The sequence below is a fragment of the Macrobrachium nipponense genome, chromosome 4 (genome assembly GCF_015104395.2).
Source record: "Macrobrachium nipponense isolate FS-2020 chromosome 4, ASM1510439v2, whole genome shotgun sequence".
NCBI lineage: Eukaryota > Metazoa > Arthropoda > Malacostraca > Decapoda > Palaemonidae > Macrobrachium > Macrobrachium nipponense.
The window spans coordinates 47,657,283-47,672,282 of record NC_061100.1 but is presented as its reverse complement, the minus strand read 5'-3'; the positions used below and the strand labels follow the sequence as shown (position 1 = coordinate 47,672,282).

At 38.2% G+C, this 15,000-nt stretch overlaps 1 protein-coding gene across 5 annotated transcripts in view; it reads left to right on the top strand.

The window, feature by feature from the left end:
- Nucleotides 1-15,000, top strand: part of LOC135210913 (uncharacterized) — a 350,754-nt gene that overhangs the window by 173,302 nt on the left and 162,452 nt on the right. The window contains exon 1 of one of the 5 annotated variants that reach the window (XM_064243869.1): nt 6,470-6,789. The exons of the other annotated variants lie outside the window; for them this stretch is intronic. The gene's annotated coding sequence lies outside the window, so the exon portion shown is untranslated. Of the gene's footprint in view, nt 1-6,469; nt 6,790-15,000 lie in introns of those variants that run through there. 5 annotated transcript variants of the gene reach the window in all.

The following is a 15,000-nucleotide window of genomic DNA, read 5'->3' as shown; positions in this document are numbered from 1 at the left end:
AAGAGAGTACGTTTGCGAAGTTTATACAAGTTTAGATTACATTCTTTCACGTCATTGTTAAGATGCCGTGACGAACATTTACTCTTGGGCACATCAGTTATACAACTATTTTATCATATAACTTCTTGGTATGTTGCAAATGTTCTACTGTCTTAACTACCAAAAGAAAAAAAAGATGTAAATGGCTCAGACTACCAGTTTGCGAAGCGCTTCATGTTTGAGAGCAGCCTTCCCAGATAACCAGCGATGCGACTCCTTCGGCATGAGGATGTTGTTCGCCCAAAGCTTTTCGTTGATGAGTGCGGCTCGTGGCCCGAATCTTAAGGATGTCCTTGATATTGCTTGATATCGTAAAGAACGGAAACGCTTTTAAGGTAATGGATTCTGTGGAGGCTGCCTTAGGCACCTAGTACTAGTGGCCGCTGTCGGTGATTTCGGCTTTTAAGAAGAGTGGCCTCGATGAGATGTGGGATTCTGGTCAGATTGGTGAAATAAAAGGTGTCGCCTTTATGACGGGGAAGGAACGTGTGACGGTCATGGCAGTAGAGTGTGCGTCTGTCTGTGGGGAAAGACAAAAACAAATGTTCATTCAAACTGGTGATTGAAAAGGATTAGAAATGTAGGCAACAAGTAAGTGGGCGTAGTAATCTTAACCTCACAAGGCGTATCATTCTGAGTTGCGTTTATAAATGTAAAAGGTCATTCCACTTAGTCCTTACATAAATTCACATAACTACGCACTCAGCTTTGCCGGCATCAAGAGAGGGACGGCCATGCCATCCAGTTTTGCATAACCGCAGCTGTATATAGATCACGCAGGAAGAAGACTAGGTAGTCCACGCAGCAGCTCAGAGCCGTGAAAGCCCCGGGACTTTGTTATCTGCGTTCGACCATCAGATCCGTATTGTTGTAAATCACTCGCATGTGGGGAATTCACTGACAGCAGAGACATTTATTTTGTTTGGTTTGGCCGGGTGCAGGATGAAACTGGGCCGGGGGGTGGGGGGGGATGCTCTCGATTCAAAGGCTGCTGCCTCTGTTGTGGAATCATTAGGTTGATTGATGGACTGAGCTAGTATTATGTGATGGCGTAGCAGGTTAACCATTAAATGGCCCAAATGCCCTGTATCAAAATATGTTAGAATTGATGATGTTTTTTTTTTTTCTTTTTTTATCAATCTCTTTCGAACCACGGGATAAATTTTAGCTAAAACGAATGGGCATTTTTATTTCCAACTTGAGTTATTGAGTTATTCTCACTACAATTGTTGTTTGCTCAACATTTAGCCATTAGTAAATGTGAATATATTATATATATATATATAATAATATATTTATGTATATATATATATATATATATATATAATATTATATATATCATATATATATATATTTATATATATATATTTTTATATATATATATATATATATATATATATAATATATATATATATATATATATATAATGTCAGGTACTCAAGCGATGAATAAGATCTTAAAGGGAAAGCCCAATTTCCCGGTAAATCTTGGAGGGCGTTCCCTGAAGTGAATAACCGGTAATGTTCCTGGTAACAGCATTCATCTTTCTGAACGAGAAATGATCATCGCATTTTGAAGGGTGTGATCTGCGTCCTCTGTGCTAGGTTTCTTGCAGAGCTCCGTGTTCGTCCTCATCACCATGACATTCCTTCTCAATTTGAACCAGTAATAACGTACACAACGAGGTTAAGGGAGGCGCTGTATAGTTTTACATCGGGTGGTTTCTTCTTCCGTTTCTTGGAAAACTTCGACATGACCCTCCGCCTTCTAAAAGGTTTTGCCTTTGTAACATAATTCCTAATGCCATGCGCCTCTCTCTCTCTCTCTCTCTCTCTCTCTCTCTCTCTCTCTCTCTCTCTGTTTTTGTATTGTTAACTTTCTGTCTTTTCTCAATTTTTATCCAGACAGCGTGTAGGTATTGTGATTTAACTGGCTTTCGTAAGATGAAATGTTCCTATTTTAGTTATTACAGTTATTTTACAAAGAAAGTATAAAATGTATGAAAGTTCATTATAACGGAAAAGTTGCAATAAAGTTCTCCTCAATGAAAAGTTTGCTTAAATGACAAGAAATCTAGAACTTGTAATGACCACAGATCCTAGGTGGAAGGGAACGGTAGCGCTCGTGGAACACTGACGGCGTCGTAGTGTGGGCTAAGTGACACTTGTTAGATTCCATGTCTGATTCTCTCGCCAACAGCCCTTGAAAGTCATTTTGTGAGACTTGTTCGACTTCGGTGTCAAGTCGCTGCTTCGACCTTTTCTCTTGATGCTGCTTCTCAGACTGCTTGCAGTCCTCCTTTTTATCGCGGAATCGTTACGAGGTTCTCACTTCGGTCAATTGAATCATACATTTTGAATGTTGCTTTCGGCCACTTCCGTTGATGTTTCAGGAATTTTGTTCTCGTCCGTTTTTATTTTATTGTGGCAACTTTTTGCATTTTCGCTGCAGGTTCTTGTTTGTATCCTATTTTAATGGGTGAAATTTGAATTTGCTTTCGGTCTATTCTAAGGATTTCAAAATCCTGTTTTTAGTCTGTTCTTTAGGTGTTGCTGGTATTTTGTTTTCGACCTTAGACTCTCATTCTGTTCGGTAGATTTTTTTTTAGATATTTCTTCAGTTTATTCTATAGATATTTCTAAAAATTTACTTTCATTCTATTTATAAATTACCGCTATTTGCTTGCTGTCTTGCATCTTCCGCTCGGGCCAGCCATTGACTGCATTCGCCTCCTTCATGCAGAAATACCCGTATTCACACTTCAGAGAATCTCTTGATATATATAGAATATGCCTTGCTAATAAGTTTATCATCTCTCAAGTGTTCCTGCACTTGTTCTTTTCATCTCTCTTCCTTTGCTACTACTTAAGACAGGTCATGGACTTATGTAATCAATATTTCTTTGCCTCTTCCTCCTTATTTAGCAGTTGGAAAGAGAACTTGGCGGCTGTTCAGTCCTTTCTATAACCTAGTCGTCAAGAAAATGAGCAGGGTAAAGCCAGGTCTTAGTGGGTGCTGGGTATAGCTTTGAGATAAGGGCGATATCCTGCAGGCAACCCACAGGAATCATCCTGTGGGGTGTGCTTGAGTCATGTCGCCGGCATTTCCGCTAAAATAATGGTTCGTGTTATTTGTTTGTGTTATGAAATCGCTGTCGCCTGTATTCGTGGGACGAGGACGCCTGCACCAAGGGTGGTTTTGCAACAGCATTTATTTGTGACAGCCGGAGGAACGTCATATTATTATACAATATAATTTTACTTGTAATTGCTGTTCTTACACTTATCCTTTGTTTATTTTTAGAATTTCATCCAAAGTTTAAGGTCTTTAAGATAAATTCTTGATTTACTCATTAGCTTAGTTAATTTCAACTTCTTCTTTTTCTTCTTCTTCTTCTTCTTCTTCTTCTTCTTATATATATTATATATATATATATATATATATATATATATATTATATATTAAATCTCTTGCTGTAATCCAACTATGTTAGACCAAAACCCCAGTTCATTTAGAATGGGAATCTGAAACTAATGGGACAGTTGAAAGCAAATCAATACATGCAGGCATAAGTTAAAAACAATGCAGAAAAATCACGTTATAGTTATACATAGCGTCTGTAATTTTCTTGCATGCCTCTAAAAGCAGTCCGACACCAGCGGAAACTGAGATATCACACTGGTGGAAAAATATGATGGCAATGAAGCAGAGTATGATTTTGTGTTACATTCATTGCCCACGACTCAGCCACGAATATCTCTTGTTGAGTGATAGACGTGGTATTTTGTACCGCCATAAACTAAAGAGGAGGAGTTGCAAAGCCGAGGTGAACATTTGTAGACGAATGGTAATACACAGTCTTGACAGCATGAAAAGTTGGAATGTGTGTGTCGTTTATTGTAGGACGAGATTGTTGACGCGTGCTACGCATGCTGGAACCCAGCGCTGCTGTCTCCCCTACCCTCCCGATACCCTACCTACACCGCCCCCACACACAGGGCGGACAAACGGGTTTGCAGGAGGATGGTGGATGTCTCCCCTACCCTCCCGTTCCCTTACATACCCCGCCTCCGCACAGGGCTGACAAACAGGTTTGCAGGAGGAGAGTGGATGTTGCCCCTACCCTCCCGATCCCCTGCCTACCCCACCTCCACACAGGGCGGACAAATGAGTTTGCAGGAGGAGAGTGAATGTCGCCCCTACCCTCCCATTCCCCTACCTACTCCTCCCCCATACAGGGCGGACAAACGGGTTTGCAGAAGAAGGGTAGATGTCTCACCTACCTTCCCGTTCCCCTACCAACCCCACCCCACTCCACCCAGGGCAGACAAACGGACTTGCAGGGTGTGGGGGGCTGTTCCATGTCACCCGGGCTGAGGTCAAACAAGATCCACTCCGATTTCATTATTATAGAATGGATAGAATTTTTAAAATCTCATGACAGGGTTCAGTGACTGTGTCTTTCCTTCTGGTGCCATCCTTTCGGGATTCTCTTACTGCTCCGGTTTTTGGGAAGAAATGTGGGGATCAAATGTCTCGTCGTTCATTCTTGGTGCCGAATGGGAGATGAATGTAGTCAAGGTAAGATTTAATTACAAGGGATTGCGGAAGGGGTACTGGAGTGGGTCGCATGGCCATCCGCTCTCTGCTGATGGAACTTAATCTGGAATGGAATTGGAATTCTCTCTCTCTCTCTCTCTCTCTCTCTCTCTCTCTCTCTCTCTCTCTCTCTCTCTCTCTCTCTCCAGTGACTTCGTGGCTGACCAGACGAATTTTATGAAATTCGCAGTCGAAGATGAAATGCGATTCGCAGTACTTTTAGAAATGCAGAGGCCGGTGGAACGGGCAACTGAAAACTTATAACACTGACGTCAAGCCCTAGAAAAAAACATCAGATAAAAGAAGATAAAGAAGCAAGAGTGAGTGGGAGTTATTTTTGAAAAGGTGACGATATTGCATGACAAAACAGGGCTTGGTTAATCTACTCTGATGAAGTGATATTTCATTATGCCTGGATTGGGGGCAGCATCGCTTCCTATTGTCTTAGGGAAGAACTTGCCAGTGTTGAAGCTTTCAGTGGGAAACCGTGGGCGTTTCAATCAAAGGTTTTGTCCGGGAAACGTTTTAGTGCTGTTCTTTACCGTGAGGGAATGACGGCAACGCGGAGGAAAACGAGTTTATAATGGTAACATTGTTGATTTTTTTCATTTACTTTTTCTTTTAGTGATGAAAAGGTCCGTTTAAAATTTGGCATGGGTGTGATGACTGAATTTATATCAGCCATCTTGAATAACTAACTTCCTGAAGACCGTAGTCTCTCCTTGTGCCTTCTGTTGGTCTGTCTCTCGTATGAGACTAAATTGAGAGAGTGTATGTATGTGGACACAGCATCCGATCCCCTGTCTGCGATTTGATCAGCTCCTGTTTCATGAGGCAAATTGCAGCTTTAATTCGGAATGAAGGAAAGTCTTTTGTTCGTCGACCCTTTTCGTGTATAAATAGAGTTGAGTCTCTCTCTCTCTCTCTCTCTCTCTCTCTCTCTCTCTCTCTCTCGTGTACTATGTATATTCCCGATGTTAGATTTGATTAATTTTTTTCCAGGGGTTTACTCATTCGTTACATAATCCGCATTTCTTTCTACATTTGTGTTCTTTCCATTCCTGTTTGTTGGTATGTATTTCTCATGGAAAATACTTGTGGATGGCAGTGTGCATATAATACATATAAATATGTATTTATATGGATGTATGTATGTATGTATGTATTTGTACTTACATATAAATATACATACATATACGTATTATATACACATTGTCAAAACACAACGAATAACCTCTTTAGCTACCATCCCCAAGTATTTTTCTCAAGAGAAATACATACCTACTAACAGAAATGGAAACTATACAAGCATGCATATTTATTTTAACGTCAGCTTCTTTTTAATAACAAGAGGTGGGTCCCTCGAAGAATCAGTCACTTCTACATTAAGGCTTTGTGCTTGTGTGTGCGTGTGTCTGTACATTATATATATATAATAAGGCTTTGTGTGTGTCTGTGTGTACATTTTATATATATAAATAAATTATATATATATGGTGTATAGGTTATAATATAATATAATTTATATATTAATTTATATATATATATATATATATATATATATATATATAATAATATATATATAATTATATACAAAGCCTAAATGTAGCAGTAACTTATTTTTTCTAGGGAACCACCTTCTGTTATTTAGAAGCTCATATTAAGACAAATAAATATGCAAGATTGTGTTTTTTTAAAGGGTCAGTCTTTAACCTACACCTGACATACAGATAGAAGGAAATCTGTATGTAGCTTTACGTACAAACAGACACACACACAGCTGTTATATATAAAGCGTCATGCGAGGCTGAGTAAAAACAGTGCCATCCGAATGGTCCTGGAGGCAGCAGCAGCAGAGCCGGGCGGGGTAATTCGCATTCTGTGAGTGTCCGAAACCTGTTACGTAGTGGCGAGAGAGTGACGAGTCACCTCCCCTCCGGATAATGAGAGATGACATTGAGTCTGGGGAGCACGTTGAACCTCTTGTTATAGGAAAGCAGGATTAAGATATGTCAGTACTCCAGCTTTACTTGGAGAATTGAGGGCGCCATCGCCGCAGTGCTATGAAAGGAAGCGAGTACGCTGGCTGGTGGCCCGAACAGATGTTTTAGAGTGGTAATCATCTCGACAAGTGTTCGTCGAAAATGAGCAGGTAAGGGGAGGTGTTGTGGTACACCTGTGAGGTGTCTCCTGTTCTGCAGAATGGGGAATGGAAAACGCTTTTCCTCTGTGCCTGGATTCAAGAGTTCGTTGAATAAGTCATATGATTTCAAGCACCTTAAAGCTTCAAACTCTTTGGTCTTTCTTTGTGATAGTAACCTGCGATCTTAAAGCTATTCCTTCATTGGCGTTTTTATTAATGAAGTACATTCTATTCTTACTATATCCGCTTATTTTTCACATGAGTGCGTTGCTTTCTCTCTCTCTCTCTCTCTCTCCTTTTTTTTTATACTGTTCAAGAGGTATTGTTGAAAAGGGCTTCATTATAGCCAGGAATATATTAAGGTTTTGATCACAAAGGGCCTCTATGCGAGAGATGTATGCAAATTTAAGCTGAACATGTTATTTCTTTCACTTGACATTTAGTATTATTATCAAAGGATTTTTTTTGTGGTCTATAATGATTGAATTGCAAGGTTTAGTGAATCTTTCTTACCATCTACTGGGATTATGTTACAGCTTGTGTTTTTCGTAACTCAGCCCTCTGTATTTTCCTTTTTCTTGTTTTCGTAAGGTTTGGAACTTTATTAAAAAAAACACTAATGCTCGTTGGTTGTATATGAAATCCGTTATTATTTTCCATAACCAATTTGTACCACTATAATATATATATATAATATATATAGATATATATATATATATATATATATATACATATATATGTGTGTGTGTGTGTGCGTGTGTGTTGTGATATATATATATATATATAATATATATATATTATATATATATATGATATATATCTATATATATATATATTTATATATATATATATATATATATTATATATATTATATTGCGATCTGTAAAGAAGCAGTGTTTTGTTTGAAAAATAACTTCTCGAAAATGAGAATATCCATGATAAATGTCGTGTAGGGATTTGCCTTAGAGGTAACCTGGAATGTTTAAAAAATTGATTTTGGGGAAATTAATTAAATTTCGTGGAAACAGTGGCTTCAACCCAGCGAATAATCATCGGGCCATATCCGTTGTTTTAGAAAACGAGAGTGGTTGTGGGAATGACGTGCTGACGAGGAAAGGGAATTTGGTGGATAGGAGAATGTTATTGGTTTAAGCTGGAATACAATAGATTATTATTATTATTATTATTATTATTATTATTATTATTATTATTATTATTATTATTATTATTTCAGTTTTTATTGAAAATAATGGCTATTTCAGCCGCTGAAATAACCATTATTTTCAATAAAACCTGTGTTCATGAAGGTCTTATTCCAGCATATTATTATTATTATTATTATTATTATTATTATTATTATTATTATTATTATGATGAGATGATGATGATGATGATGATATGATGATGATGATGAAATAGGACCGAATTCATGTAATCTTACGTTAATGATTAATATGCAATGTAACATAAATTATTATGAAAGAGGGTAACTGTCGATTTGTTTATTGAGAGAGAGAGAGAGAGAGAGAGAGAGAGAGATGCAGCGGGTATGTATATGTGGTCTGATGTCGTGTTCTAATCTAGTGGCTATTAAATCGCATGACACGAATACCGGGTATGTGCTTGTTGCGTGTGTGTGTGTGTGTGTGTGACAGAATCGTGAATATGTTTCAGAGATGAAATCGGGGCTTCATAATTATGGATTGTGATTATTGGTAGTGTACCCAAACTACCATAAATGATGACATCATAAGTGAGGGACGTCAGGGTCTTCATTTAAAAACTAGGGTCACAGAGAATGAGGTCTCTTAGCAGTCAAGTTGTAAAGGTGAGTTTCAATTCCGGTGTATGACGTGTTCATGTTGCATTCTCGTTTTCGTTTCCTGCAAAAGAAAACTCTTGAGATGGCTGTGTGTCTGTCCGTCCGCGCTTTTTCTCTCCGCGCTCTTATCTTGAAAACTACTGAGGCTAGAGGGCTGCACATTGGTAAGTTGATCATCCACCCTCCAATCATTAAACATAACAAATTGCAGCCTTCTAGCATCAGTATTTTTTTTTTTTTTTTATTTTGTTAAATTTAGCCTTAATCGTGTGTCTGGCAACGCAATAGGACAGGCCACCTTCGGACCGAAGCTGAAAGCTTCATAAGCCGCGGCTCATGCAGAAAACTCGATTGCTCGAAGAATCTTCGGCTCATTTTTTATTTGTTTGTGTTCAGGATCGAAACCAAACTATCATCAGTATGATACCAAAAAACACGAATAGTTTTTATTTTTGTATTATTTTTTTTAGAAAGAGCATTTAAAATCATCTGAACAAAGTGGTAGGAAAGGTAATACCAAGTGACTTGCATGCAAAAATAGCAGATCAGTGACTGATACCTCATTTGCAATGGGGGGTGGAAGGCGCATTGGCAGAAAAGGTGCGCCCTGTCTCTTGCAGGCCTCTGCATGAAGGACGCTGAGCACGTCCCTTGGATAACCAGGGTCCCTGAACTCCATGATCCCATGAGAGAATGGAACTTGTGAGGTTTGTTCTGTAAGTCGTAATGCCTCTGTTGGCGTCATCTGTGAATCAGGTACTTGGTGGGCTGTCCACTTCTGTGAAATGAAACCAGTGAAAGAGAGAGAGAGAGAGAGAGAGAGAGAGAGAGAGAGAGAGAGAGAGAGAGAGAGAAAGTATTACTAGATACGTATATGAATGTATATAAATGTATAGTATACCCAATTGAATAACCCATCATATCATACTTAAAAACTAAAGGACCCCCGTTTCTCACTTCTCTGCGTGGTAGGAGCATTCATCAGGTTCTCTCTCTCTCTCTCTCTCTCTCTCTCTCTCTCTCTCTCTCTCTCTCTCTGTGTGTGTGTGTGTGTGTGTGTGTGTGGAAAATAAAGGACGAAACTGATTCTGATCGATGTGGCTTAATCCTCTCTGTGTTCCATTTGTGGAAGGTAATGCGAAATTGAATGAAATGCGCAATCTGCGCTTGCGCGGCTTCGGCTTTGTCTAGGAATTATGGAAAGGAAAGCGGCACTCCCAAGGGGCACCATTTTAATCACATTATTTTGCCTGCTTTGTTACCTCAATGGGGATTTGATCGGCGATACGTACATATGTACATACATATACACAATGCATACACTACACACACACACACACGCGCGCGCGCGCGAAAATATATACTTATATATATATATATATATATATATATATATATATATATACATATATGTATATATACATATATGTATATATATATATATATATATATATATATATATATGTATATATATATAATATATATATATATGTGTGTGTGTATATCAATTGCCCCTTGGGTTAGTTAGGTTATCCGAATGCGTAGTCAAAAAGCTATTAAATGAAGTGTTTTGTGGCTGAATATCGGAATGTAAAATCATAATTAACCAAGTGTTACAGATTTCTGAATCATCTATCATGGTGGAGGTGGGTTGATACCGATTCCGAATACAGAATCTGAATATGAGCGGCATACGTACTAGAGCAGAGTCGATATCAACTTCTATCTCTCTCTCGATAGCTGGATGGTCTGAGTCACTATCTATCGTTGTTTTTAAACCGGGCAGTCGCTCGATTCCTGACCGGGACAGAAGCGATGATCAGTTACACTTGCGTTCGAGCGTAAATATCCAAGGTATAGTAATTGTGGCCTAATATTTGGTTAATTAAGACAAGTCATGCATTTATAAGTGACAAATATATATAAATAAAGTAGTAATAATATATATACTATAGTATATATATATAATATATATATATATATATATATATATGATATATATATAAACGTAAGAATAGGTACGTACTTTGCCATATTGTCAACTAGCTCCGAACTTGCAAGCCAGGAGATCTTCGTTGACTTTATCTTATAACATGCCGACTTTTAAGCATAGAGAAACTAATGGTTAATTAAGGGAAGCTACAATTTTTATACACAGGTATTTGTAAAGTTTTTTTATTAGTAAAGAATGTGTATTTTAGAAGAAGATTGATTGCATATTGGGTGTCATTGACACTATGGCTGATTAAGAACGGGGAGAAGGAGTCACAATATTATGCTCAGTGAACCAGCAATATCGTGCTGAATGTTACCCTTCACTTTAATGGGTATTCTGGAGTGAATATTGGTCCATTTCACAAAAGAAGCCGTAGAAAGGAGATGCGATGGCGGAAAATAAGTTCACAAATCTCTCATTTTCGAATGATATTAGGAGAGTGTTTGTATTGTACCCATAAATTGCGTGTTTGGTCGATATTTATGCTAGAATCGTCGAAATTGAGTTGGTTTGCGTCTAGCTTCTTTTGAACCTTATCAGTTTTCTCCAGGGAAAGCAGTTTAAACGCAGGCTATGACGAAGACACGTGAAGCAAAGGGTTCACCGTACAGGCAAACACACAAATCCGTTGAAGGTTAGGCATCGCATCGGTACATTATGGATCCTGGATACCGAGCTCGTCCAGGTTCAAGGTCGCATCTGACCAAGAAATTCGCTCTGCGCTAATGGAAAGTTAATGTATTCAATTGTGTAATGCTCCTCCCCTCCTTTCTCCCCGCCCTGTTTCCCCCCCCCCCCCCCCCCTCACTTTTTTTTCTTACCTTCTTTGACTAGAGTAGACATCGTGGATAGTGAAGGCAGCAACTTCCTGTCGTCGCTGTGTAGAAGTTTAGTTCTTCGGTTCCTTAGTCATGAGATGGAAATTGTAAGGTACCAAATAATTGTTAGTTTTTATGTTCTCAACTGCCGTGTTTCCCCTTCCCGTATTAAAACAACAGTGCAGTCAAGAAGTATACCCGTAGGGGGGTAGTGCCTTCAGTGCACCTCATGCAGTGCACTGTAGACATTACTTAAGTTGCATCCACTCCTAACAATTGATTCATAGTGCAACTGCGAGGTTTACCTCCTGTTACACCTTTCAAACTTGTTACTGTCAATTTCCGTTTCAGCGTTGAATCACCCAGTGCTTGGCCTTCGGCCTAAATTCTGTTTTCAATCAAAATAGTGAAGTGAGGAAGTATGAGACAAAAAGTGAGAAAAAGTCGAAGTTGTTGTCGTCGCTGTGGTATCACATTAATAGCAGGCCACGTCCACTCAAATTGTTGTACTGTGGGGCCTGTGTCCGTTTGTCCCACGGCCGTAACCAGATCCACCCGGTACCTTTGTTGGCTTTTAGTGACAGCGTATTGCGCAAGAGAATGGAACAGCGCCTCACTTAGTTGATAATTATGCCTGGCCTCCCCCAGCTTCCTTGATGTGAGTAGGAGGACGAGGGGGGTTGGGGGGGTGGCATGTATGTGGGACGAAGGGTTCCCCGAGTCTTCCCCCGCAGTGGCAGTTGAGACCAATAGAAGCTTCATTCTGTTTTTGATGTTTTTGCTCTTTTACTCGGCCAAGGTTTGTGGCTTTTGTTTTTTGATGCTACTTCAAGAAGTTGCGGGATTCTTAAAATAAAATTTTTCTCGTCTAACCGCCGTTTCCACTTTGAAGAGGCGCCGTCCAGGAACTGATTGGCGGCCTTCCTTTATTTTATTTTATTTTATTTTATTTTATATTTATTTATTTATTTTGAGCTTATTGCAGAATTGAGGTTTCACGTATAATTTAGATGATATTGTTACACACTTAAATATATATATATATATATATATATATATATATAGATAATATATATATATATATATATATATATATGAATAACTTGATCACGAAGTATATAAAACGTGATGCTATGTATAAATAAAGGTTTTTTTGCCACGAAGGAAAAAATGAAAAAGCGAGATAGCCAAGTACTTTCGGTCCTGTTCGGACCCTTCTCTAAAGTAAAGGGTCCGAACAGGACCGAAAGTACTTTTGGCTATCTCGCTTATTCAATTTTTTCCTTCGTGGCAAAAAACCTCTACATATATATATATATATATAATATATATATATATATATATATATACATATACATATACATATAATACATATATATATATATATATATATATATATATATATATATATATATATATATATATATAATAGGCGTTTATTTTGGGAGCGGTCAGGCGAAGATTCCCATCACCAAAAATTGGCTTTGTTGAGATTCTTTTGTGACGTGACAAAAGCAAATACAGGAAACTTGAAGGGCTGACTGTAATCATCCGCGTATTCCTACACGGTTGACTTCCAGTTAAGTGCTGCGTTGGAGTTTGACTGAAATTGGGGGAGCACCCCACTGAACTTGAATTGACAGGAGAGTCGCACAGAATTCATTCGTGTCTTCCGCGTTGTATAAGTAAAGATTTTAGTTATCCTTGAAGTCGGTGTGTATAGGATTGGTAGAATTTTCAACGAATGATTTCTCTCAATGCAAATACCGATTCAACGCTTATATTTTCCTCAGATAGTACAACCTGATTTGCTTACTGAAGAATAGTCATGATTAGTTCTCGCGCAGGAGGGGTATATTCAGACGGCTTTGTTTACGTTCTGCGTTCCTTTGTTTATAGTGTTAGACACAAGGGTCTGATTCTCTAGACCTTGGTTCTGCGTCGTCTACCTGGGTCTGAGTCAGGGAGGTGTTTTAGCGTGAGGGTCGGGATGCCACCCAGCTTTGGGTCTCGCTGCAAGGTTGACATTAATTACATTGCGCCACCTTACTCTGGGAATTGTTGTAGCACAGGAAGCCCTTGGCCCGCTGCCTGTTACTATTGTCATAGCTATTACTATTGTTGATTGTGAAAATTTGCACGCTTTCACGTAAAAGGAAAAAAAGGCCCATAATTTTGCTGAGAAAGCTCCTATAGTATATAGTAGTATATTCGCTCAACCACGGAATTTATATATTTTCATATATGTAACCGAAGGTTTTTTTTTTTTCTTTTTTAGTTGATAATAATTTCGTCCTCTCGTGGGTTCGTGAGGACGAAATTATTATCAACTTAAACACTCCTTCGGTTAACATATATGAAAATGTATTAATTCCGAGGTAGAGCGAATTGAGTATTAAAGGACATTTGTAGCTTAATGCGCATATAATATATATATATATATATATATATATATATATATATATATACATATATACACCCGATCAAAAAGACGAATATCAAAAGAACATAATTGATTACATTGACTGGGCACACAACTTCTAACTTGTCTGATCATTAGAAAAGTTGAAAACGAAATCCCGTCATCTGTGTCCACGTGGAGAGCAGCTTGATACGAGCCACGCGTATCACAATCACTACGCACGGCGTCATTGCGTATCAGGAGCAACGGAGCACGTATACCAGGTACGAGGGGTTGTTATAGTGTCATTGCTTCACGCGAAGTGCGCGCAGTGCGTAGATGGGTTTTGGGGGCGCATTGCAAATTACTGGGTGAGAAAGAGAGAGAGAGAGAGGAAAAACTCTCCTGGCAACTCCAGCAACTACCGTAGTCAACAGTTCACATCATATATAGAGTAGCTCTCTCTCTCTCTCTCTCTCTCTCTCCTCTCCAAAGGAAATAAAGCTCAAAAGATTAATTTTGCGATTATCTGGAAAGGGTTAGATGTTGACCACTAAAGTATACAGGAGAGTACTTTCCTATATATATATATATATATATATATATATATATATATATATATATATATATATACACACTATTGATACGTATATATATATATATGAAGATATGAAAAATGATATTAATAGATATATTAACAATATATATACCCACACACTATTCAATTCGTTAACTTTGATACACAAATGCCTGAAACATGTCATTGCTTAATGAGGTTATAAGTGTACTGTGAAAACCACACACACCACCATACACACACACACACACACACACACACACACATATATATATATATATACATATATACATACGCACACTATTGAAGTTCGTGTTGATAGTGTAGAAATGTCCTGAAAGATGTGAAAAATTTCTTAATGAGGTATTAAGTGTACTGTGAAACCACACACACACACCACACAACACCACACACACACACACACACACACATATAATATATATATATATATATATATATATATATATATATATATATATATATATATATATATACATACGCACACTATTGAATTCGTGTTGATAGTGTAGAAATGTCCTGAAAGATGTGAAAAATTTGCTTAATGAGGTATTAAGTGTACTGTGAAACCACACACACACATATATG